Here is a 23,831-nt window from a genome sequence, read left to right as displayed (position 1 = left end):
AAAATTTACCCCAATGTGAATGCCTATTGACAAGTGAAATTAATTAATTTGGTTATATTGCTAACGTATGTGGATCGGTAGCTGTTAGTAGCGCGCGCTTGCAGAGAAGGTGACGCAGCAGTTAGCCACCCGCGTGCGGGTTTTCATTGCTAGCGCATTCTTGTGTAGTAATCCTGTGATTTTGCTGGACGGCCGGAGGAGTTTCCCCTCTTCGGTCTGTTCGGGACATCCCAGCCACACTGCAACCCCTCACCCCACTTCCACCTTAAATCTGTGGATTATCCTAGAGGAAGTGGCGTGTCATTAGAACACAGACGCCCAGTGAAACGGTAATAAGCCGACCCTCTTTTTTTTCTTCTTCGAAATGCATTATTATCTTAGCAGTTAAATAGCGCATGACAGCGCTAATTTACAGCTGTTTACATAGAGGCGGATGTGTATACATGGTTTCCTGCCAGCAAGGGCCAGAGAGGGAGAGACTGAGTGTGTGAGAGAGAGAGACAGCACATAGAGGGTTAGGACAGGCAACTTCGTGCTCGCACTGCAACATAAGACTGAGCTGTGCACCATTTAATTGCACGTAACAAATGTGACGTTTTCAGAAAGCTTATGAAAAATTCTAGTAAAAAAAAAAAAACATGAGAATCATCCAAGGTAGAGGAAATAAGTTTGTATTCTGTATGATTGCTTTTTTATTATTTATACATAAAATAAAACCTAAAGACATGGTGAACAATAAGAACATGCCCAAGGTAATACATGATGTTACGTTCTTTTCAAATTTTTTTTACCAGTTACCTACCTTATTGGCAGCACAATGCATGAGCAACTGTTAAAGTAAAAGGGTCAATGGCCACTGAAGCTAGACTAATGAAATTATTATTATTAGTAGTAGTAGTAGTAGTTGTTGTTGTTTTTGTTGTTGTGTGTTGTTGGAATGATAATAATAATTAGTAGTAGTGGTAGTAACATGTACTACTACTACTAATAATAATTTGTATCCTTTATTTTAACTTTGAAACCATGTGTAGCCTATTACATGTATTTCATATCAATAAAGCTCTTTGAATTGAATTGAGTTTGAGAGAGGGAGAAAGCGTGGGAAAAGATAGTCTTTATCCATCTGGAGATGTTTTAAGAAAACTATGCTTTCCGCACATTAAGAATAATAATAATAATAATAATAAAAAACAGACATGACACATGCAAGTCTAACTGAGCTGCGTTCCGGAGCGCACCAGGGTTTGGGCCCTTCTCTGACCGCTGCCGTCGATATGATGGAAATAAGAGAAATGATATCTGACAAATGACCGCGGCAGGAAGCTTGCTTTTTATATCTGGCCCACTGCGCCTGGGTGTTCTTTCACAATAACTGCCCTTTCCATTCTTATTTATTTGCGGGCCTCTAATATTGAAATACTGGGGTCACATTCATACAGCCTCTAGTTTACTGTTACACAACAGTTTTTTATTGCTCACCAAGAAAAACAGTGAAGCTCTGACTTAGGAATTAATCTTCAGTGTCTGACATGAATTTTAAAAAACTGCTCAGTAGACAGAAAGTCTCTGTCATGTAATTGTGTAACGCCAGATCCTTTGTTCTGTACATATTTTTACTTGATTTATGGACAAGGCCTCTGGAAAATACCAACACACTGTGCTAGTTCTTTGTGTTTGTTTGTTTTTGAAAACTTGTTGCAGTGAGAAAGCAGCCAAAGTGTTTGCATTACATTGTAATACAAACGCAAACTACAGTTTTACAGGAACAACCTAAAATCTGTTTATGTATCCTAGCACATTCAAACAAAGGAGTGAGAAGTGCATGTGTGCAACATTTTTCTAAAATTCCATTTGATTTCTCTGAATTCTCAAGAGTATTTAATGAATGATATCTGAAAGACCTTGCATGTACACTGTACTAGAAACATGATATATTTAGCAACTTATAGTCATCATTTTTCAGCAGATTAGTGTTTACTGGGAGGTTTTATATCCTTGGTGAAATCCTTTCCATACCTCATTATGAGGCCTAGTACTCCTGGTGCGGGGGGGGGGGGGGCATTCTGGGAAATGTAGTTCTCAGGTGGTGGTGGAAGAGGTTGGCGTGGTGTGCCGGTGACATGGTATGACTGTGCAGGCCCCTGGCTGGTTGAAGCTCCACTCTTTGCTTCCTCTCTGGTCGGTTGAAAGGCAGGCAGGGACACTACTGCTTACCCTGCTGTCAGGAGATGTGAAATGAGGAAAGAGGCTGGACCACATGACTCTCATTCTCTGTGAGCCAGCGCAACATGGTAACCTGTCTGAATGTGCAGCTGGTGTCTGTCTGTCCGTCTGCCTGTCTGCGGTTACAGCAGCAAATATAACCAGTGACAGCAGACAGGTGCTGTTGCTGTGCACCTATGATCTTTCCTGAATTCCTTCATCTTCTTCATCATCTTCATCTTACCAGTAGTGGTAGCTGCATGAGTTGTAATGGTAGTAGTAGTAGTGGCAGTGGTTTGTGGTCAGAGGTGGAAAGTCCATGGGTCAAAAAGTAAAAGTCCTGCCATGTGGTTCTTTCACCCATGAATTAGTATCTCCTTGCTGAGGAAATTGTGCAAATGAGCAAATCCAGGTGATTGGAATGAAGCACTGGGGAGGATTTTTTTACTTTTTGAGCCTGGTAGCTGGTAATAGTAGTATGTGTAGAAGCCATAGCGATCGTACTGGAACGTGTCATTGTTGTGTGCGTCGTGATTTAAGGTGCAATTCTCACTTACAAATCCAGTCAGCATTCCTCTCTTTCACCTGGCTGCTCCGTGTAAAAGTGCCAGAGGAATTTTCTGAGGTGTTGCTGATGATGCTCCGTTGGTGTGCTTAACCCTGTAAAATGTGACATCACAAATGTGCCATTAGAATATTCTTAACTGAACATTCTAATGCTCATGTATCATCAATCACTACTGGTAATTGAACGGAATGTTCTAGAAAGCTGATTTAGAGCGTGAAAAAATATTCCAAAAAACCCCACTCTTTAAAGGGTTAATGGACTGTCTCCGTGTGCTAGCCAGCAGAGAAAGGGATGGCACCATAATTCAAGTTGATGCATCTGAAAGCTTTTCTGAGTGGTCAGATTGAGTGTGGCAGGAATATGTTCATTATTTCTCTTCTGAGGAATGAAATTCCTCTCTTTCCCTCCATTAAATGAGACCCCAGTGGAGCAGCATGAAATTCTAACCAAATTTTATTTATTTTAATCATCTGGTAGTTTTCACACTTCTTGTCTCATGGTCTGAATCATCTTTGCGTTGGTGCATTTATCTCATAACTGATGATTGTCTCTGCTTGGCTGGTGCATCCTTAACCTTCCTCTCTTCTCTAGTTCCATCTCTTTCTCTCTCTTTCTCCCTCTATATATATTTTCTCTTTCTCATACATAATATATTTCCTTCTTCTCTGGGAATGTAACTACATACCTTGAAGTTTTCACTTTCCTGTGTAGCTGGGAGCTGTGTGTGTGTGTGTGTGTGTGTGACAGAGTGTGTGCATGTGTATATATGTATGCATGTATGTGCATGTCACTGTGTATGTGTGTGCATGCACATGTATGTGTGTGTATATGTGTGCATGCCCTTGCCTGTGTGTGTGTGTGTACTGTATATGCGTGTGTGTGTGTGTGTGTGTATTTGTATGTCTGTGTATGTGTATGCATGCACGTGCACGTGTGTGTGTGTGTGTGAGTCAGTGTGTATGTTTGTGCATATATGTGCACGTGTGTGTTTGTGTGTGTGTATATGCATATGTGAGGATATGTCTGCATGCCAGAGAGACATAAATGAATAACGAGAGATGGGAAGCAGAGGGTGTGTGAGAGGTGTGCGTGAGTGTGTGAGAAATACATGGGTGGAGAGCAGAAGAGGTAGAGTGGGTTAGAGACTGGGAGAGAGAGAGGGAGGGAGAGGGAGAGAGAGGGAAAGGGAAAACAGGAGTGAAAAAGAGTGTTCCTATTTCACTCCCACTCTACTCTACACCCCCTCCCTCTCTCTGAGCTGCCCCCCCCACCCCATTTCCTTCCTGTTCTTTTTTTAGAGCCCATCACATTCCCACATCCGGCAACAAAGAAAGTCCTGTACCATTTCCCAACAGCATTGCCCTGCCCGGGAAGGCTGCCCCATCGGATCCAAATATTTTTCCTTATTCAAATTAATGTCCCTCACTTTGCTCAGCGAACAGTCGGAATGTTACCTGGACATAGTCAGCCCAACGGCCTGTGGCCTGAGAGTCCGAGTGGTGCTAATTTGACACTCCAGCAACATGCGTGTGTGTGTGTGTGTGTGTGTGTGTGTGCGTGCGCGTGCGTGTGCGTGTGTGTGTGTGTGTGTGTGTTCACACTCATTAATGCTGAACAATAAATGGATTGCAGTCTTGCTTTGCTTCTTGGTTCCAGCATGCTTGGTTCATTCTGATGCTCCATAATGCACTTTCAGTGCCAAGGCACATGATCCTGTGCTATTTTAGGGTCAGGACGATATCACATATTTTTTTTAAAAACACACAGTTCATCATTGATATTTCTTTTTTGTAACCTTTCACTGACCATCGAAGGTCGTGCCAAACACTGAGAATTTCAGTCTAAAGCCTGAGGGTGTGCTGTAAAAACAGTTTTTTATTTATAATGTAATTATAGATGCGATTGTTCAAAATAAAATAAAAATAAATGTAAAAATGCGTGTACTTATAGCTTCAAGCCATGCATTCTTGAAAAGGGAGACGGCATACTTTACATGTAATAAATTAGCAGAACGTTGACGCTGGATGTCGTCTGTTTGCAACGGTAAGAGGAGCGGCTGGGAGCAAAGCCCACGCTCCTGTCGGGAACACTCGGGCTCAGAAGCGCGACGTGAGCGGGACCGCTGCGCTCCCGCTCTGACGCGCGGCCGACGGCTTGCCCCGAAGGCCCCCGCCGACAGCACAGCTTGGGCTTGTTACCGGCTCCACCCGTCACAGTGAAAGGTCATTCAGGCGGATCTGAATTCCGTCAACATCTTGTAATTTTTTTTGATAATTGCACGATCCAGAGACCCAGAGAGCATATAGAGAGCCCCTTAATAGCACATTAATGGAAAAAAAAAAAAAGTTTTTAAGTAATTTCGGTAATGGATTTCTTTTTAATTTAATATTTATAAATCTTTTAGAAGGCACCATGTTTTCCGCGGGAAACAAGCCCGCGGGGAAATTAGGTGTCCTTAAAAGTAAATATTTGCCCAACACACTTATTACTAGATTCCATTACTGTTACGAGGTTGGTCAGGGTAGGAAGAGGAACCATTTCATTTTTTTTCGCAAACCTTTCTGTTTGCCCAGTTCCTCGTGGACACCAGGGGATTAGAAGGAGACGGCTGCTTCAGTCTGCATGAAAATATTTGTCATTTAATCTTTATAAATATTTGATGTCCTGCAATGGAATTGAAATGATTTCATAAATAATTCATGCTTTTGGCAACAAACACATTAAAGATAGGGCCCCCGCTTTTTGCTTGTAGACGATTCACATAATACGGGTTTGGGTTTGTTATTACATTCCAGCCCGAGAGGACTTTCCCCCCCTTTTTAGGACCAGTTCTTTAATATTGATTTTTAACATTGATTGCCTTTTGCGCCGGCTACTTGTAAAAGGTCTGAATGGCATTGAACGTCTCACGTTACTTTGGGCCCAACCTTGTTCCTGTTGTTCTCTTTACAGCATGCTTTCTGAGTTGGTTTTATATTTGCTTGTATGGTGATGATTTTGTGGGGTGTATTTTTAGTTACATGCCTATTTTCAGTGTGGTATATTTATTTTATGTGATGCAACAGCAGTCCACCCTGATCCACAGCCCGCCAGCCATACCCTGTACTAAACTCTGGTTGTTCAACCACCATCTTTGCACCAGGAGCAAGCATCCTGTTCTGCAAAGCAGTAGTACTGTGATTGTTGCTACAGAAAATGACAGAATTCCTACCGACCCCCCCCCCCTCCCCCCATCTGCCCCGATATCTCTACCCCTCTCTTCAGAGAACAATTGTTAATTTTCCAAGAATTCACATTCTTAATATACTGTATTTCAGTTCTATTTATGCATGTATCTTCTGTTATTATCTAATGTTTTTGCTCCTAGCCTTCCGCTGTTCTCAGCGTATCCTGTCTGCCCTGCTGTCTGGAAAAAAAAAAAAAACCTACTTCTGTCTTGTGCAATGCACATAACTGCTCAAATCTTCTGTTCTGAGTTTTTTTGTACAATCATTTTTTATTTATTTTTTTCATTTATTTATTTTTTTAAGAGATTTCGTTTTTTTAAAGACATGGACTCAATCTCGAATTAGCCTGTGCACAGGTGAGAATGCACTGTTTGAAGATGGATGTGGTTTTGAGGCATGTGTGCTGAGAGTATGAGCATATCAGAAATCTCATAATGAGTATGAGCATATCTTTCACTCTCATGATCTCATTTTTCTGCTGTGTTGCAAAGATGCACACTGTTTATGTGGGTAGATTATTTGCAAAAGAGCCAAAAGATTTTCCACGTAGAGCATGAAGAATGTATATTGTGTGTTTCTGTTTGCATGCATGCGTGCATACAAAATAGGTGACGCGTTAAAATATGCACAGCTGTTTATTATACTGTCAGTAGCTAAACGTGCTATGACAGTGTGTAGATGCAGTCATGGAGATTTTTGATGCATCTGTCACGTTTTGACATCTCTGAATAATATATATTTTTATCACAGTGATCAAAGGGCCAAGGTTCTGTATATGGAGGGGGGGGGGGGGGGGGGCTGTATTTTCCTGCTGGTCCACCCGTTGAATAGCCCTGGTGTATGCGTTACGTACAAATGCAGGGAAAGGCCCCTAGCATTGCTATCTTGCATTACATAATCAAAACAGTGATTCATGGGAGAATTTATAGCCATCTTGCTCGATGCTCTGCTGGTCTTTAACAAGCTATTACAAGCCCCAGTACAATCAATATTAAGTCACAAGCATCTGCACAGCAGCACTCCCCGGCCCTGCTTTCACTGACGCGAGCTACAGGTCAAAGGCAATAAATCTTTAGCATGTTTCTTAGTCCGGCTTCTGACCTGTGCAGCTCGTCTGTGTAAAACCATGTCAAGACGTGACGGACAGGACAACCGCGGCGTGGACGAGAACCACTTACCGGGGCACTTGTTTACTGCTTGTTTGTATCCCCATACTTATTTTCACTGGTAATGACGGTCATTCACAAAACTTGTTTTTAAATTAACCATTGAATTGAACCATGGCTAATATGCAATAAAAAACCAATGAGTTTTACTGTTTTTTTTTAATTTATTTTATATAACCTCGGTCAGCTAGTTCACAGGTAAGAGGTGTACTGTTACTTTTCTTTTTCCTGCCTGTGCTGCAGGCCAAATTCTTTGGTGTAGCGTTTCACTATAGCAGGGCCATTCAACTGGTGACCTGTGTGGCCCACCATAGACCCACTCCTGGCCCTTTGACAACTGAGAAGAAATTATCTGTACCTGCACAGTGTCTGTGTGATTCCCGCTACTAGTGCAACACACTTGCCAGTAGCGACAGACCTCTAAGTAATAGCTATGCATATTATAACACAGCAATCTTGTTTATATGCATTTGCAGTAGATCTCATTTAATCTTTGGTGTGTTGTCTTATGAAGAGTTATGTGGAAAATATTTGGTCTGTGTGTTCCATCTTTAAAAAGAGCTAGCTCCCAGGAAGTAGTCTGTGAAGACCTTTGCTCTACGAAACTCTAGGACTCAACAGCACACTATTGGCTCTATGATCTATGGTACTGCTGTCGACCAATCAAATCAAGCCCTCAGTCAAGCTAACATTTGATTGGCCTGTGAGCCTTCCAGAGTTGAGAGTGTAGGCAGAGTTTAGGTAGAGGTTATGCCTGTTCCACGTGTATGTGAGCATGCCACACTCCCATATTTTTCGGATTCAGATTAAATGTTTTACGTATAAACATTTTTTTTACGGCAGGATATTTCATTGAAGCAATTCGGTTTAAGTGCTTTGCTCAAGGACACAGCAGCGGCAGCATCGCAGCTGGGGTTCAATCCCACAACCTTTGAGCTGCAAACCCAGATCCCCAACCAGTAATCTACACTTCCACCCTTTTGTTTATATTGGAAGCTTTGCTCACTAAGTGCGTTTTTTGGTGAAAGATTTAGCCCTGTCAGGAACTGCCCACATTGTCTTTTTAATACAGGCTGGAACACGAGAAGGAATATTGATGTAACATCTGAGACCAAGGGTAACCGTAGTTCACTTCCTTCTTTGGTCCATTTAATAAGCAGCTGTCACGAGAGCTTTATAGATGGCTTTTGTTTCCTAATTAAAATATTTCGCATGAAATTTCTCATTTTGTTCAACCGTGAGTAACAGGCTAAATATTGGAGGGAGTGTTTCGAACCTGTTCGTGGATACCCGTGCCACAGCACTTAGGGACAGGCTGTATTGAATATGCATTTTTACCTCCTTTTGAAGTACAAGAAAATTCCTAGATGCACCACAGGAATTTATTAATGGGATGTTGGCCGTTCCGGATTCAGCTGTGCTTGAAATGGAGCTATCAAAGGAGCCGTCTCTTCAGGGTTGACTCCAGTTAATGGCTCTTGTTAATAGAGTGCAGTTGCTAACTCGTTCGGGGACATCTGGAAGCTTTTTGCAGAAAGGATGAGGATGTGATGCTCTAGTTGTGCACTGGGACAGTGGTGAGCCGGAATACTCAAACTCCAGTTCCTGCTGCCCTTTCCTGCGTGTGTGTGTGTGCGCGTGTGTGCTGTGTGTGTGTCTGCGTGTGTGTGTGTGTGTGTGCATGCATGTGCGTTTGTGTGTGTGCGTGCATGTGCAATTGTATGTTCTCCCATTACTCTTTGGCCTTCTGAGGCCCAGAAATTTCATTGAGCAAAGTTACATGTTCTGAGCACAAGGAAAAGATTCAGATCAAGTAATTGCTTTGTTAGCGGCATTACACTGTTGTGTTCTAGAGAAACTAACTAATGTTCTCCCCATTCGGCAGTAGCTCTGGCTAAGAGCGTCTGCTAAGTTATTGTAATGTAATTACCACTTAATAAGTGAAATGTAATGTCTGCCTGCCTTCCAATAAACTGACCCTCTTGTCTGACAAATATCCTTTCATAATGTAATCTGTGCATTGAAGGGCGCCACCAGGGATTTTTGGCCCCGTGAAAAGATGTCACATTGGGCCCCACCACCCCTGAAAATCCTTCTATGTTCTAATATTTTTTGAGGGCCCCTGTCAGTCAGGGCCCTTGGACTCATTCCAATATGGCGCCCCTGTGTCCATCTGTGGCAGTAAAGTAAATTGGCAATTGCTGACATTTCCAGTGCCAGGTTTTGTGCTCTCACTCCTAACTGTAATTTCGGGTCAAATACATTAACCCTGGGAAAATGTCATTCCAATGACATTTCCCATAAAAATAGCTTTTTCCCCTATTCCAGTTTATGAATCCAAAACCACCAGTCTGGGAAATTATTTCTGCTTGGTGTGAACTAAACAGTCACGCTCCATTGACAGACCATGGCTCACCTAGTAATGCATGACTTACAAGTGGAATGTTTGCACTATGAGGTAGATTCTGTAGAGTAATTAATTCAGCAAAGTTTTTTGTGCTTTTGTTATTACTTGTGTATCTCACTTCACAGTGATTTGTTTATACGTGCATTTTCCATATGACATGAAATTACTATTATCAACCTATAGGAGCTGTCTAGCTCAATATGTGGTTAAGACTGAACAGGTAGTCGACTTTTTGTTTGTCCCAAGATGGAAGAAAGAGAATAGATATCCCTAAAAACACCGACCTGTTGCCTTTTACCAAAATGGCAAGTACCTTGTACAGCATCGGTGCATACAGGCCATTCATGAATATTAGTGTGCATGCAGTCTTATGTTAGACTCAAATGTCCTGGCTAAACTAGCAAATAGCCCCAGTTCAGTAGTAGATTAGTCCACAGAAAAAGCTTTCCTATAAGGAAACAAGGACTGTCATTCTTTTTGCTTTTCAAGAAATTCCGTATCAGATTACATTTAAATTATTGGGCTTATTAAATGGTTTAGAGTAAATAGAAGATGGCGTAAAACCCAGAAACCAATTTGACCCTCCTTAGCCACCCCTAATTTCAAGAATCGCAATCAAAGGATTCAATGGAAACGGAGACCGTTTCTCTGTTGAAGCCTGACGGTGTGATTTTTTCCCCAAGGTGAAAGCACACGAGATTCAAGTACACAAAAGTCTTCCCAAAGTTGTTCAGCCTGTGGACCGGCAACTCTAAAAGTCTCAAAATCTCAATAATTGTAATTGCTGGGGACTGGTCACCATGTTGCTGGGGACTGGTGGCCATGTTGCTGGGGACTGGTGGCCGTGTTGCTAGGGACCAGCGCCGGTCTGCGGACCGGTGTTTGGGAACCATGGGCCTCGGACGTTGGCTTTTGTGTGTTTCCAGTGGTCAGGTTTCAAGATGCCTATGTGGTGCATCTCTATCCAGACCCTAGTCCACAGTTATTTAAACCTGAGTAGTGTGGGAGGGGGGGTGGGGGGGATGCTTTTTAAGTGGGAGAGATCCAACATGGGGCCCATTACACACGACGTGTGGGGCCCCCGGCCCACCCAAGAGGAGGTCATGGGCTTGCAGCATTATCTCCCCTGATCCTCCCAGAGTAGTGGTTTAATAGTGGTTAACCCGCTACGCAGAATCCTAGAGCCGGCATCAGTTTTGTATTGTTGCTGTTAACGCCATGCTCCGTTTGTACTGCAAGTGATACCGGCTCTCTTTCTCTCTTTCATTCTCTCGCTTTCTCTCTCATTCTATCTTGTACTTTATCTCTCTCTTGTTCTCCCTCTCTCAACCTCTCTCTTGTTCTCTCTGTCTCTCTCTGTTACACTCTCCCTATCTCTCACTCTCTTGTTATCCCTCTCTCTCCCTCCCTCTCTCTCTCTCTCTCTCTCTCTGTCTCAAACTCAAAGATCAGTGTGATTGTTTGGGCATTGGTAATGGAGGAGGGGTCTTACCCATGGGGTTCATGGGAAATCTTACTCCCATTATGGGAAGTTTTACTGGACAGTAACAAAGTGCTTTTTAAAATAGTTTCTTATTGTTATTATATAAGTATAGCATGCTGTCTTTCAGGACATCAGAGGTTTACTGTCTTTTTGAAAAAATCAGTCTTAGGAGTGCTTTTCAAGATTTACGAGTAAAGCATTTTGAACCATTTTGATATTTTGACCTCTTTTTTATGCCCAAATCTTTTCTTTTCTTTAGGTAGTATATCTAGGCTGATTTATTAGTATATCTGGGCCATTTTTTCTTCCAATAGAAAAGACAGCCATTCCTCCAGACTCCTGAGGGGAAAAAAGCTTGTGGTTGGATCACATGATCCATTCTTTAGAGGCATACTCTTTCACTGGCCGCTGCTCCTATAGAGAGGGAGAGAGAGAAAGAGGGCGAGTGTGTGTATGAAACAGAGAAACAGAGAGACAGAGAGAGAGACACAGGCAGACAGAGAGAGACAGAGAAACAGAGACAGACAGACAGAGAGAGACACAGAGGGACAGAGACAGAGAGAGAACACATTCATGCAGAGCCGCAAGTGAGCACTTGCACACGCAGCCAGCATGCACAGGCAGGCTGCTTAAGTTCTCCATGACTGCGAACACACTCTGTTACCCCCACTAGTACCACCCTGCCCCGCCATGGGAACCCATCTTAGGTGTGGCACCAGCCGACACGCCCGCGGGGCTGACATTGCACCCGGTCTGGTGGGGAGGTCTGCCATGGGAAGGGCCTGCTGAACATGACGCCACACATTTTTCTTTAATGCGGCATCGAGTATTCGTCCCCAGGGCTAATTCAGTCACTCTGCCTCTTCTTTGAAATATTCGGCCAAACGCGGTCTATTCTCTTGTTCGCTCGAGCCTTCTTGTCCTTGGGCCTTTGAGAGTGTAACCGGTGACACTCCGAATGACTCCCTTTTGAAACAGCAAAGCAGTTTCTTCCCGTCTGATTTTATTTTTTTTGATTTTATTTTATTTTACTTTTTGTCTGCGGAAAATCACAGGATAGTGAACGCTAGGGGTTTAGGAAGGAATATTGCCCAGTTTTTATTCAGGTTTGTCTATAGCCAGAAAGAGTGAGTGATCAGAAGTGTTTTCAGAGAGTGCTGCTGGGAATGACCTACAGCCGTAATTTTAATTGTGAGAACAGGGTGGGAGTTTGAGCACTATTATAAGATGTTTGTGCCATTCACTGTCCTTCCCACAAGTGTGGTAAACTCTTATTGCCAGCACTCTAATTATTAGAAAGCCTTATCCTTCATATTTCTAGAAATGTCTGTTGTATTTATACAGAGGGGGGATTTTGCTCATCAGCTAAATTGAGTCAGCACGTAATGAAACTGTTTCCAATTGCTTTAATTTGCAAAAGTAACCAGCTGTCACTTTTCTCCTGTGTGCTGTCTGTAGGGTTTTGGAGATTCTATTTGACTGTAGATGAAGGCTTGTAATGGTGTATTCATAAACACAGACTAGCATTGGGCTAACGGTGAACTGGTGAACAAGCCAACGCCGAAACCGTCCGCTCTCCGTGTGCTGTAATGGATGGGATCACCAACACCCGGCAGGCGAGGAGCCCATATTGTGGCAGCTCAAAGCGATAACGATCGGTTGCGATTGGCTGGATATGCAGGCAATCACACCTGATCTTGATCGCTTAATCATGTTATCGTGTTCACATTTGCTTTCGCATGTTCAGTGCGCTGAGTGACAGAACGCAACAAGTGTAGTAAAATCAGACCCGGCTGATGGGCTTTTTCGGATCATGCTATGATACCTATAAAACAAGAAAGCCTTTGTAAGGTGTGAAAGAGCTGCATTCTTTTAAAGAAACTCAATATTCTTCGCTGTATCATGTGTCTCTGTGATTCGGACTTGCTTTCTCACACTTGCATAGTGTAAGGTACAATGCCCTCAGCCCCTGACATTACTTGTGTGTTTTTTTTCTTCCTCCTTTGTGCAAAAAAAGGCTTTGCCTAAGTTTTCTTTTTCTTTTCTTTTTCTGAAGAAAAAAAAAAATGCTCCTACATTAATTTTGCATCAAGGGCGGACGAGGGCCTTGATTCATCCCCAGTGGGGAAGCGGTTTCCCGAGAACTCCGGTTCTGATTGGTTAAGGGCGAGCCAGGGCAGACATTGCCGATGTGGGAAACTTCGGGGGGAGGGAAGGAAGCCAGTTTAGCAGAACTGTAACAAGGCAGAGGAAACAAGAATTGGCCGCAGCAGGAGATTCACCTCCCAGAACTTCTGTTTGGCATGACTCACCCATGCTGCGCGCTACTTCCCCTGCCAGCGCTTGCATGCACAGGTGTGTGTGTAAGTGTGTGTGTGTGTGTGTGTGTGTGTGAGAGAGAGAGAGAGATTCTCAGTGTCGGTGGCCGATCGACTGGGTTGAAGTTCACAAACGCGCCCTATTCACGTAGCAAGCAACTGAACATCGGCAGCTGCAGCTTCAGCTCGCGCTCGGTCTCACGCACCCTGCAGTCACGCATAATGGGGCGTCCGCCGTCCCACCAGAACAGTGCCCACGATCGGGTTTTTCCGCTTTTCCCATCTCGTAGTGGCCCGGAACCATATTGAGAAAACACACACTGGCGCTAGCATTAGCCGCGCCGTTAAACAGCCCTGTCTGCGTCGCCCCTTGGGAGATTAATTGGAGCCTGACCAGAATGGCTAATTATAGCCCGGGCGCTATTAGGAGCACTTTGCTCGAGAGGGCGAGAGGGCCGCGGTGCTCTGCCGCAGCCCCTTCAGATCGCGTGAGACGCCGCAGTCGAGCCTTCCGGACGCGCTGCTCGGCAGGACGAGAGGGAAAAAAAAACTTCCCCTTCGGAACGGCCTCGTTTCAGCTGCCGTTCAGTAACGTAGCGTAGCCATTAGCCCGATCTTTTAAACTTTAAATTAGGCTGTGTGAAGAAGTGGTTCATAAGGCTGTGAGAACATTTTCTTGCTATTAAGTAGCACACTTCAGTGTATGTTTTTGAGACTAACTTGCTTTATGTTGGAGCTGTTTACATGTAGGATAATTAGTCTTGAGAGCCCGTTGCGTTGTTGTTACGTGAAATGCGTGCGCGCACGCAAAATAAATCGTAATATCATAATCAAAAATCATAGTAAACGGCCAGATGAACTCACCAGGGTTTCGTTATCAAAATTTGATCGACGTCCAAAACAAACATAGGCTCTGGGTTTCATATTTCCCGGCCTGAGTTGAAAAGTTGCTTCTCACTCAGTTCTCATCTGTGAAATGAGGTCAAACTAATGCTGACGGTTGCAATCTACACCTTGTGTGGCGCGCTTTAGTGGGAAGGCTGGAGGTTGGGTACCATGGTAACTGCAGGGGATTTTTTAGTGTACTGGGCCTGTGCATGTAGCAGTATTTTACAAATGCATTGTTGTTGTTTTTCTCTTTATTTTGGCAGTGTACCCAGGCCTAGATTATTAATTGTTAATCCATTTTTGGAAACCTGAAATTGTGATCACTATTGTCCTAGTGTCTTGTAGCTAACATGTCACACACAGTCTGTCGCACAAGGTTGTAATTGGCTGGTTGAATTGGGTATGGAGTCCAGGGTTTGCATTTGGCCCTCTCTTCATTAAATGCACTTCTGTGAGTAGCTTTGGCTGGAAGCATGTGCCAAATGGCTGATTTGAATGGATCGCCAGACAACTTAAAATGGTTTACCATTAGATGCAGGACTGCAAACCAGTCCTGCATCTATTGACTGCCCAAGACAAAGCAGTTTACTTGTGTAGGTTTGCATGTTACTTTGGTCAGTGGTTGATGTCTTACTTGACAGAGTAAGTGTTTAATCTTACACACTGACCAAATGTGGTATCTTTTGGCAAGAGTTGTTATGATGTATTCATTATTTTGTAATTTGTAAAAATGTTTGTTTTTTGTTTACGTACGGTCTGTTTGCATAGCTGGATATTGTTACTGAAGCAATTCAGGTGAAGGGTTTTTTTTTTTTGCTGAAGTGCACAACAGCTGTGCCCCACCTGAGGAGTCAAACCTGCAAGCTCTTACAAGCAAGTTACAAGCACAGTTCCCTAATCTTAGTGCTGCAGTCCATCCTGTGGGCTGGCAGGCAGGCGGGGGTGCTCTGCAGAGGGGTGGGTGTGCGCACTGGAGCAGGAGCCTCCCTGCCGGACGCATCGGCGCGTTAATGTGACTCTGCTGTGGCGTGGCCGGCTCTGCATGCCGCAGGTGGACGAAACCCCGCCCCCACCCCCCTCATGCAGGAAACCGATTGGGCGGGCCGCGAGAGGGGAAAACAGGAAGGGCCGACTTCTTGCCCCTTCTTCCTGTGGATGTGTGGCAGTGTCGAGGAGGGGGGCGGGGCCTCCTGTTTGATGTCGCCGGGGAGACCGTTGCTCACGGCTGCCGAGAAGCGGCCATGAATGGGTATTCAGGTCGGGAGGCCTACGTGCCCACACAGAACAGTGCTGCGCTTTCAGAAAGCTTTGGCTGCCCCAGACTCTCCCCCGTTGACGACTGACCACATTCACTCTCTTTGCTGATGTCATGAAGGCTAAAAGTGGACTCCTTCTGCTTACCCTCTCTGAGGTCTGTCTTCATCACATCACATTACGTGCATTTAGCCCACACTCTTACCCAGAGACAAGAATACATGAATTTCGTTAAGATACACTAATCTTCATTATCATACGTTATGTTGGTTATATATGTGAGTGAATCAGTCGGAAGAGAGTCTGTGAATCTTTTAAATTTACAGAGTTATAAGCTACGGCATGAAGTTTAGCGTCCATGAAAGAGGTGCGACACTGACATGCAGATTGAAGATCACTCGAGAGCGATAAGTATGTGCAGTAACAGGAAGTGAGATGAACTGTACTTCAGCTTTCCTGGTTTGTATACAAAGAGATGCCCTGCTGTGATGTGGTACAGTTACATAAGGATCGCTTTTGAGAGAGTGAGGGAGGAAAAAAAAAAAAGAAACCATGCAAACTGTATCGACCCCCCTCAGGCAGATTGAAAAGCTTCAGATACAGGTTGGAGAGGGCACGATTGGAGCTGGGAACATCTTGAACTAGCCAGCAGGTGCCCGTGTGTTGTGCTTCATTGAACCCTTCAGTGAAAATTCTAAAGAGCACATCCAAGCACTGTGGTCCTGTGAGTTCTCTGTGTACCCCGGATTTCAAACCAGCTCTCTCTTGATTAGGCTCGAGTAAGTGTCCTTATTGTACAATTCTGGATGTGACGGAATAAAAAAAAACATAACATTTTGACAGTCCTTGGCCATCTTTAACATCGCATTCTTGTTTCAGTACCCTAAGAATGTTTGCACGTAACTTTCATTCTCTCAAGCATGCTGACCATCATCTTAAATCTTAACAAATATCTGCAGTTAGTTATTTGTTTGAGTTTGTGGCTTGGCTGCTAGAAATGAGTTTGCTCTGACAGAAGGACAGGAGTAAACAAGTCTCTGTAAGCTATTTCTTTTTATCTGCATCCCTGAAACAAATTGGTAACAGAGGGAGGTATTCCACTTTATTGAGAGCAATTATTTGTTCATTAGGGCCTAGAACAATTATCCAGACAGCAAATTAAGTTTTATTGAGATATCTGCCGTCATCTGTGCCTAGGGACAAACTTGAATTCATCTTTCCTAATAACTTTATATTAAGTAAGACGCACCTTACAACCATACATTACATTTCTTTCACAAATTATTTAGAGTATTAATGTAGTAATTTAATGTAGTGATAACAACAAAGTAGTAGTTGATTAGCATCTTAATCACAGCTTACTGAAAAGCTCAGCTGGAAATAATGTCAGTATACAATCGATCAATTGGTCTTTTGTTTTAATACCACCATTTACCATTTACAACAGGGCTGTCAAACAGAATGGTGTTGCTTGTCTTAACTACAATCAGCCGAAACGCACCTCTCCTTATCTCCTTTTACAAGCTACAAGCTAGTGGTGGCCCGAATAAAACTGAAATAGTCCCGGCCTGGTGCAGCAAGAGGAACATAACCCTTTTACCTGTAAGCTACGATAAAAACTTACACCTCTGCGATATATTACCAATCCATACAGCCTTGGATTCCATTACCAATCCATACAGCCCTGCGATCTGTTATCAGTCCATACAGCCCTGCAATCTGTTATCAGTCCATACAGCCCTGCCATCTGTTATCAGTCCATACAGCCCTGCCATCTGTTATCAGAACTTACAGCCCTGCCATCTGTTATCAGTCCATACAGCCCTGCAATCTGTTATCAGTCCATACAGCCCTGCCATCTGTTATCAGTCCATACAGCCCTGCAATCTGTTGTCAGTCCATACAGCCCTGCCATCTGTTATCAGTCCATACAGCCCTGCAATCTGTTATCAGAACTTACAGTTCTGCAGTCTATTACCAAACCATACAGCCCTACAATCTATTATCAATCCATACATTTGTGCGATCTATTATCAAGCATTGCCTTCTTGCCAGGATTCTCCGCTTCATATCCAGCGTTTACCATACCAAAGGGGCCCTGCTCTCTCCTCTTTGCTGGCCCCCAGATGGCGAAATCAGTGTCCAACTAACAGGTCACATTTGATTGGTGCTCACAGACATCAGGTTTCCTTGTCCCAAGGTGTGGCAGTGCAGAGATCTGAAAAGCACATAAGGGTGGATCTGGCACAGACCCCCATGAGTGTAGTACCCCCTGGTGGTCGCGGCAAGGTCCTGTTTTCAATGTTCCCAGTGCTTCTTTCCAGAAAGCGGTTTGATTTACACTTGATGATTTACACTTTCACCTCTCACCTGTGAAAACTGCCTACGAGCTCACAACAATCTCATTTTATATCTCATTCTCTCACTTATTCTTTCTCTCACTTTAAATCTCATTCTCCCCCTCTCTCTCTCTCTCTCTCTCTCTCACACACACACACACACGCTCACACAATACAGCGGAGAGTGCAGCTTTAGGTGCTCTGTGTGGTGGAAAGGCCAATTCATGTGCGGCCCTCTCTCCCGTAGATCTGGACTGCGGGGAGAAAACGAGGGTCTAATTTGAGTTTTAGCGCTAAATGGGGTCTTTTCAGCTGTAAAACATGGAGGCTAACCCTGTCTGAGCATGACACAGGAGCCCAGCCACATTCGCTGCGAGCAGTGGGAGGTCTTTCACAGACCCCCGCCTCTTAATCCTGCTTTCTTACATGAGCTCGCCGGGAGAAGGGCCGGCCTCGTCTTAGTAACCGGCAGCCGCTTCCGCTAGAAACAATGAAATTAAATACCGAGTCAGGGTGTGAAACCAGGAAGTGCTGGCCCGAGCGGAGAAACACTACTCTTTTTGTCTTGACTGTACAAAAGCGAACATCATAGGGCTTTTGTTCCCTGGCAAATATCTTTGCTTGGGCCCAAATTCACACTGTTTTTGTCACAAGCAATTTAAGAAAATGTTCTGTTTGACTCTCGGATACTGGAGTTGGCCTGAATGAAACGTGTCCCTGCACATGAGCTGCGCTGTTCTCTATTTGTTGTATCTTGATCATGAAAGTGCTGAGTTGGTGTTCATGGTTTCCTTCTCTTCTGGCTTCCATCTGTACTTCCTGTCTGTTCTCTGTCAAACTTTTAAAGTACATCGGTGGAAGGGAGAGAAAATGTGAACCCTTCAAGCCTCATTTTGTTGGGGGGGGGGGGAGAACAAATACATGTCTCTGTGTGTGTGTGTGTGTGTGTGTGTGTGTGTGTGTGTGTGTGTGTCCGTACGGTCCTTGAGATTTCGACCCAGGGTCACCGGATGAATGGAATCTTCCGTCAGTGACATTAATCAATCGATTAGCTCTCGAGCGGTGCTGCTGGCCTTGAGGTGCAGTGTTCGGTGTCCTTGCTCTCAGGGGTTTTCCTCTGCCAGCACGAGTCAGGCTCGGGGTGGGGGGGGGGGTGGTGGGCGGCGGTGTCAGGAGTCCCGCGGAGCCGGGCAGCGGCGGTGATGAAATGCGATGGCTTGTCAGTGACGCGATCGTACCGGACACATTCGGCGCATGCCCCCGATGACCCCGCCGCAACCTCCTGCACTGTGACTCGTTTTGCCAAGTCAGGGTTTGCTCTCATCGAATAAACAGCAGAGCTATGGATTCCGCCCTAGACATCGCCTCACAGTCATGATCATTGCACCGCAATAAACAACCTTACTCCTGCAGCTGGCTGCTTTGTGTTCAGGGTGGACACTTTGAGGCAGTGCTGCAGCTGGCTGCTTTGTGTTCAGATGGGACACTGAGGCAGCGCTGCAGCTGGTCTGTCAGAACCTGCGGTGTCCTGAGTCCCAGTTGCACAGTACTACCCCAGTTCCCAAGACATGCGGCTACATACTGTTTTTCTGTTCATTGTCTTTCGTTTCATGAAAAGCGTCTCATATAAAAATTAACATCGCCATCTTCATCATTCTCTACAAGATCAACATCATCATCATCCTCATGAACATCATCATCATCATCTTCATCACCATCATCATCATTATCATCATCATCAGGCACATGCAGGGTTCTCACACTCCTTTGATGAACCTGTGTTGCTGAAACCTTGTTAAGTCAGGATTTCATTTACATTCACCCCGATGTGGAACACCTCAGAATATTAACATGTGGCATTCCTCACACTACCATCTGTATTCTTCTGCTCCCGTCCCAATGACAAATAACAGGATGTGCCCTTAGCAGTGAGGAGCCTGTTCTCGTGTTCCTGTTCCCCGTGTTCTTCCCTCGTTTCACTTGCTGCCAGCCATGAAATGGCATATAAGCGATGGAACGGAGGGGAACATTTAACCCCCCATAGAACAGGGTAGGTTGTGCTCGGAATGATAAAGGACCCAGGATTACAGCCATTCGCAATTTTATATATATATATATATATATATATATATTTTTTTTTTTTTTTTTTTGCTTAACACGCTGATTTTGTTTTTTTTTTTTGTTTTAATTAAAATGGCCGCCCCAGGGATTTCTGGCAGCTTCTATGACTCACAGCGGGATGCATCGCAGCAGGATGACTCACAGCGGGGTGTTATGCAGCAGCATGGCTCCTTGCATTGGAGCACTGGCACCATGAAGTATAGGCCATTAGCTCGACAAAGCTAACGTATGACAGAGAAATTGTTTGTTGCTCAATGAGGAAATTCAGTCCCCCCCCCACCACCCCCCACCCCCCCCCATTCTCAGATCTGGCTTCATGACTCAGATACACGTTGGTGCTGCTGTGTACCTCCCCGCCCGGGGGAAGCGAGCACAGGGTAGACGGTGAGAACAGTCGCGCTGAACGAACGGCAAACACTGTGGAAAAACGGTGAGACTACGGAGAGGGAAGAGTGCGGAGAGAGCTGGGAGACAGACGTTTACTGTCGGGTCCTGAGGCGAGTTTTAACGAAAATCAAACAAGGGGAAAAACAACTGGGGGAAGAGTAAGGAAAGGGCTGGGGGAAGAGTATGGAGAGGGCTGGGGGAAGAGTACGGAGAGGGCTGGGGGAAAGACGTTCACTGAGGGGTCCAGAGAGAGAGTTCCCAGGGTTCCTGAAACACCCCCCCCCCCCCCACCCCCACCCCCGTCAGACTCTGCTAAACCCTCTCCAGCAGATCGATTAAGCGGATTTGCGCTGGGTTTTTGGTTCGTAGCGTGACGGATGGCAACTCTAGTACAAGCAGATTTAACAGCAAAAGCAAAATGTTGCTGACCGAACAAATTGCGTTTCCCCGGTCGGTTATGGCAGTCTCACAGAGAAATATGCTTCTGGTGACTCCGGCACATTAACGGCAAGCGAAGAACGGGAGGTGTACAGCGCACTTTATACCTTCCCCCTCCCTGTCCCAGTACGTTAGGGCCATAACGTGGAGCCGAGCTTAAACTCAATACCCGTTGTCTCACCAGGATCACCAAACGCCATGTTACACAGTGCAGATGGCCCTGGAGCTTCTTCAGTGTGTCCTCTACCTCATGCTAAGCGCTCCAACGTCTTGCACAGGTAGAATTTTTCTGACTCAAAAAAAGCCACTGCTATTATGTTCTATTCCACACACTGTTAGAGACCTGAGGCTGCTGAGTGGGTCATCCAGTTAAGACACCGTTTCAGTGCCTGGATACGACCATCCAATGTTCCGGTATGAAAGCTGGACCGCGCCGACTGCTCTAGCGGTACCGTCCCGAATCGACGGAGAAGCTTACTGCAGTAAGACGGGCCCAGAAATGCAGTTAGGAAAATTGGAGAAAAAAAAAGAACTGGAGTGAAAAATACGGTTAAGAAAAATAGAGAATAGGAGTTAAAAAGGAAATATTTCCGAAGAGAACAGACGAGGGGCGAACAGGCAAGTATGATCTGCCTGACCCCCCCCCCCCCCCCCCCGAGCAAGACTCTCGGGAGCCATTTAAGGGCTTTCTGGGTCCAGATGGCAGAATTCGGGGCCGGCGCAGAGACGGTCCAGTTCGCTCTGATCTCTTCTCCAGATGTCTGCCCTCCCTAAAAGAAAAAAGAAAAAAAAAGCTACATGCTGAATACACCCAACATCCTGCCAAGCGCTCACTTGTCTTTTTAACAGAAAAACAGAAAAAAAAAAAGTTTTATGATCTTTGTTTCCTGTGATCGGCCTTCTGCGTTATTGCTTGTAGTTGTGTTCTCGTTCACGGCAGAACGAGGGTCTCGGGTTTCTTAAATCTATGGACGAGCTCATCGGAACCTGTGGAAAACCTTCCTCCTTTTGGGAGCTCTTGTTCCACATTAATGAGCACACGGCCCGTGTCTACTGTGTTGCAACCATGGCAGTGTTCATAACCTGTCAAACCAAAGGGATGCAGACAATCAAAAGTTAAGTGCTATTTCAGTAAAGCAGTGCTACAAACAAGGTTGCGTTGAAAGGATAGCTTTAATTAAATTGTGTACTGCTCCGTTTTTCTTTTTTTTAAATGACACGTACATACACGCACAAACACACTCAGATGTGTGCTTTATGATTTATTTGATCCTGGCCGGGGAGCTTTTGTAAGTGGCTCCGTAACAAATCACATGGACATCGATATCTTTGTACTGGTGCGGATATGAGATCAGTGGGAGAAAGCTCTTTATTTACTGGAAGATCTCTGAATTTGGCAGATCCTGGGGCAGACGCTGCCAGAACGCATGGAGCAGCACAGTCATACATTTCCCTAGGACAAACAGTTCTGCATGTTGGACATGAGCAGATTTTCTCTCCTTAATCTTCATCTTCATTTATCTATGAAATGATTATCATTCTTTTTATTGCTGTTGTTATTGTTATTAACAACAGCAGTTATTAATTATTAGTAGTATTATTGGTGCTGGTGGTGGTAGTAATAGCAGCAGCATTTATTGTTTATAATAGTTTTATGATCATTTTTACTAGCCCCTATGAGTTATTTATTGGTCTCTCAGACACGCATTGCCCTACATTTTTTATGTAGATTTTATACATATGAAATGTATTGGAATCTGACCATTAAGGCCTGAAATAAAGGTGTCTGTGCTGTTTGAGGGTGCAGAGTGAAGTGTAGTTTAAAGATGAAGTACAAGGCGTTCTATCTCAGCACTTTGACTGGGAGATTTTCCAAATGTGTTTGCTGGCCCTCTTATTTTTAAAGCTGTTTTTGACGTCGTCTTGAACTCGGTACCCTCCCGCTTCACAGCAGGAAGTGAGACTGGGTCTCATTAACTGGTACGATTGCTAATTACTGAAGCTCCTCTGACCTCCATTTCATTAAACTCTCGCGGGTAGTGCCCCTAGGGGGCGGGGAACTGCACATCCCGCCCAATAGCAGCTTGGCAGCGAGCATGCTCCCGGCCAATCAGAAAGCCAGTTTCTTGTTCTCTGACAGTTTCTGTAATGCTCACATGCCGGTATTTGTTCTCATTTTTATCACAGAGGTTTCTAGACCTGTCACTTGCATTTTTTTTTGTTCCTCTTTTACCGGAATGATCTTTCCTAGAAGGAAAAAGAAAAGATGCGGACCGACTGGTCTTGCAGGGAAGGCCAGCTGAGGTTCGAGCGTCGGCCCGCACTCCTGGAGATGCGAAGTCTCAAGGCTAAACCTCTTCTTGATGGTGAAAAGGCCGAGGTCGGCGCTGTTTTAGACACGTCATCCCAGAGCTGCACAGCGCTCTCCCTGGGTTCTGATGCCGTGCCAGAATACACTTTTGCTAATGGAGTTAGGAAATGGCCTCAATGTATGCTGGGAGCCGCGCTGTCGTCAGGCCATATTTCATCCTGTCGATTAGGAGCATGTCCAAGTCCTCTTTAATCTCTGAAGCGTATGGCGGGATCTGCGCGGCTCCGCGGGAGAAGGGAGAGTGAGTGCGGGGGTGTGGGTGGGGCCTGGGAGATCAGGAACCGCTGATGGCGATGGTTTCTTCACAGTATCGGAGAGGTGGGATTATTGAAGCTGCTTTCTGGTTCCCCTCACTGAGAAACGCACAGCCATATAAATATTATGTCTCCCTAGGAACACAATAGCCATATTTATACCAGCATTTTTTTTGTGTGTGTATTCAGTTCCAAACGGAAGGTTTTTGAGTTCTCACAGGAGCAGAACTCGAGTTGATCAGTGGCTCTGTGGAGTAGCCTATAAGGGAAGCTTATGTACAAGGCCCCCTTCTGCTGGGGTATACACACACACACACACACACACACACACAGACATACGCACAGACACAAACATGCACACACACACACACTCACTCTCTCACACACATGCATACACACACACGCACA

The 23,831-nt window shown here is 44.8% G+C and overlaps 1 protein-coding gene across 1 annotated transcript in view; it reads left to right on the top strand.

The window, feature by feature from the left end:
• LOC118210325 (mastermind-like protein 2) overlaps positions 1–23,831 on the top strand; it is a 64,449-nt gene that overhangs the window by 14,999 nt on the left and 25,619 nt on the right. The window lies entirely within an intron of this gene.

This window comes from Anguilla anguilla, chromosome 12 (assembly GCF_013347855.1).
Source record: "Anguilla anguilla isolate fAngAng1 chromosome 12, fAngAng1.pri, whole genome shotgun sequence".
Taxonomy (NCBI): domain Eukaryota; kingdom Metazoa; phylum Chordata; class Actinopteri; order Anguilliformes; family Anguillidae; genus Anguilla; species Anguilla anguilla.
The sequence above is the reverse complement of the archived record's forward strand: the minus strand, read 5'-3'. Positions and strand labels throughout refer to the sequence as shown.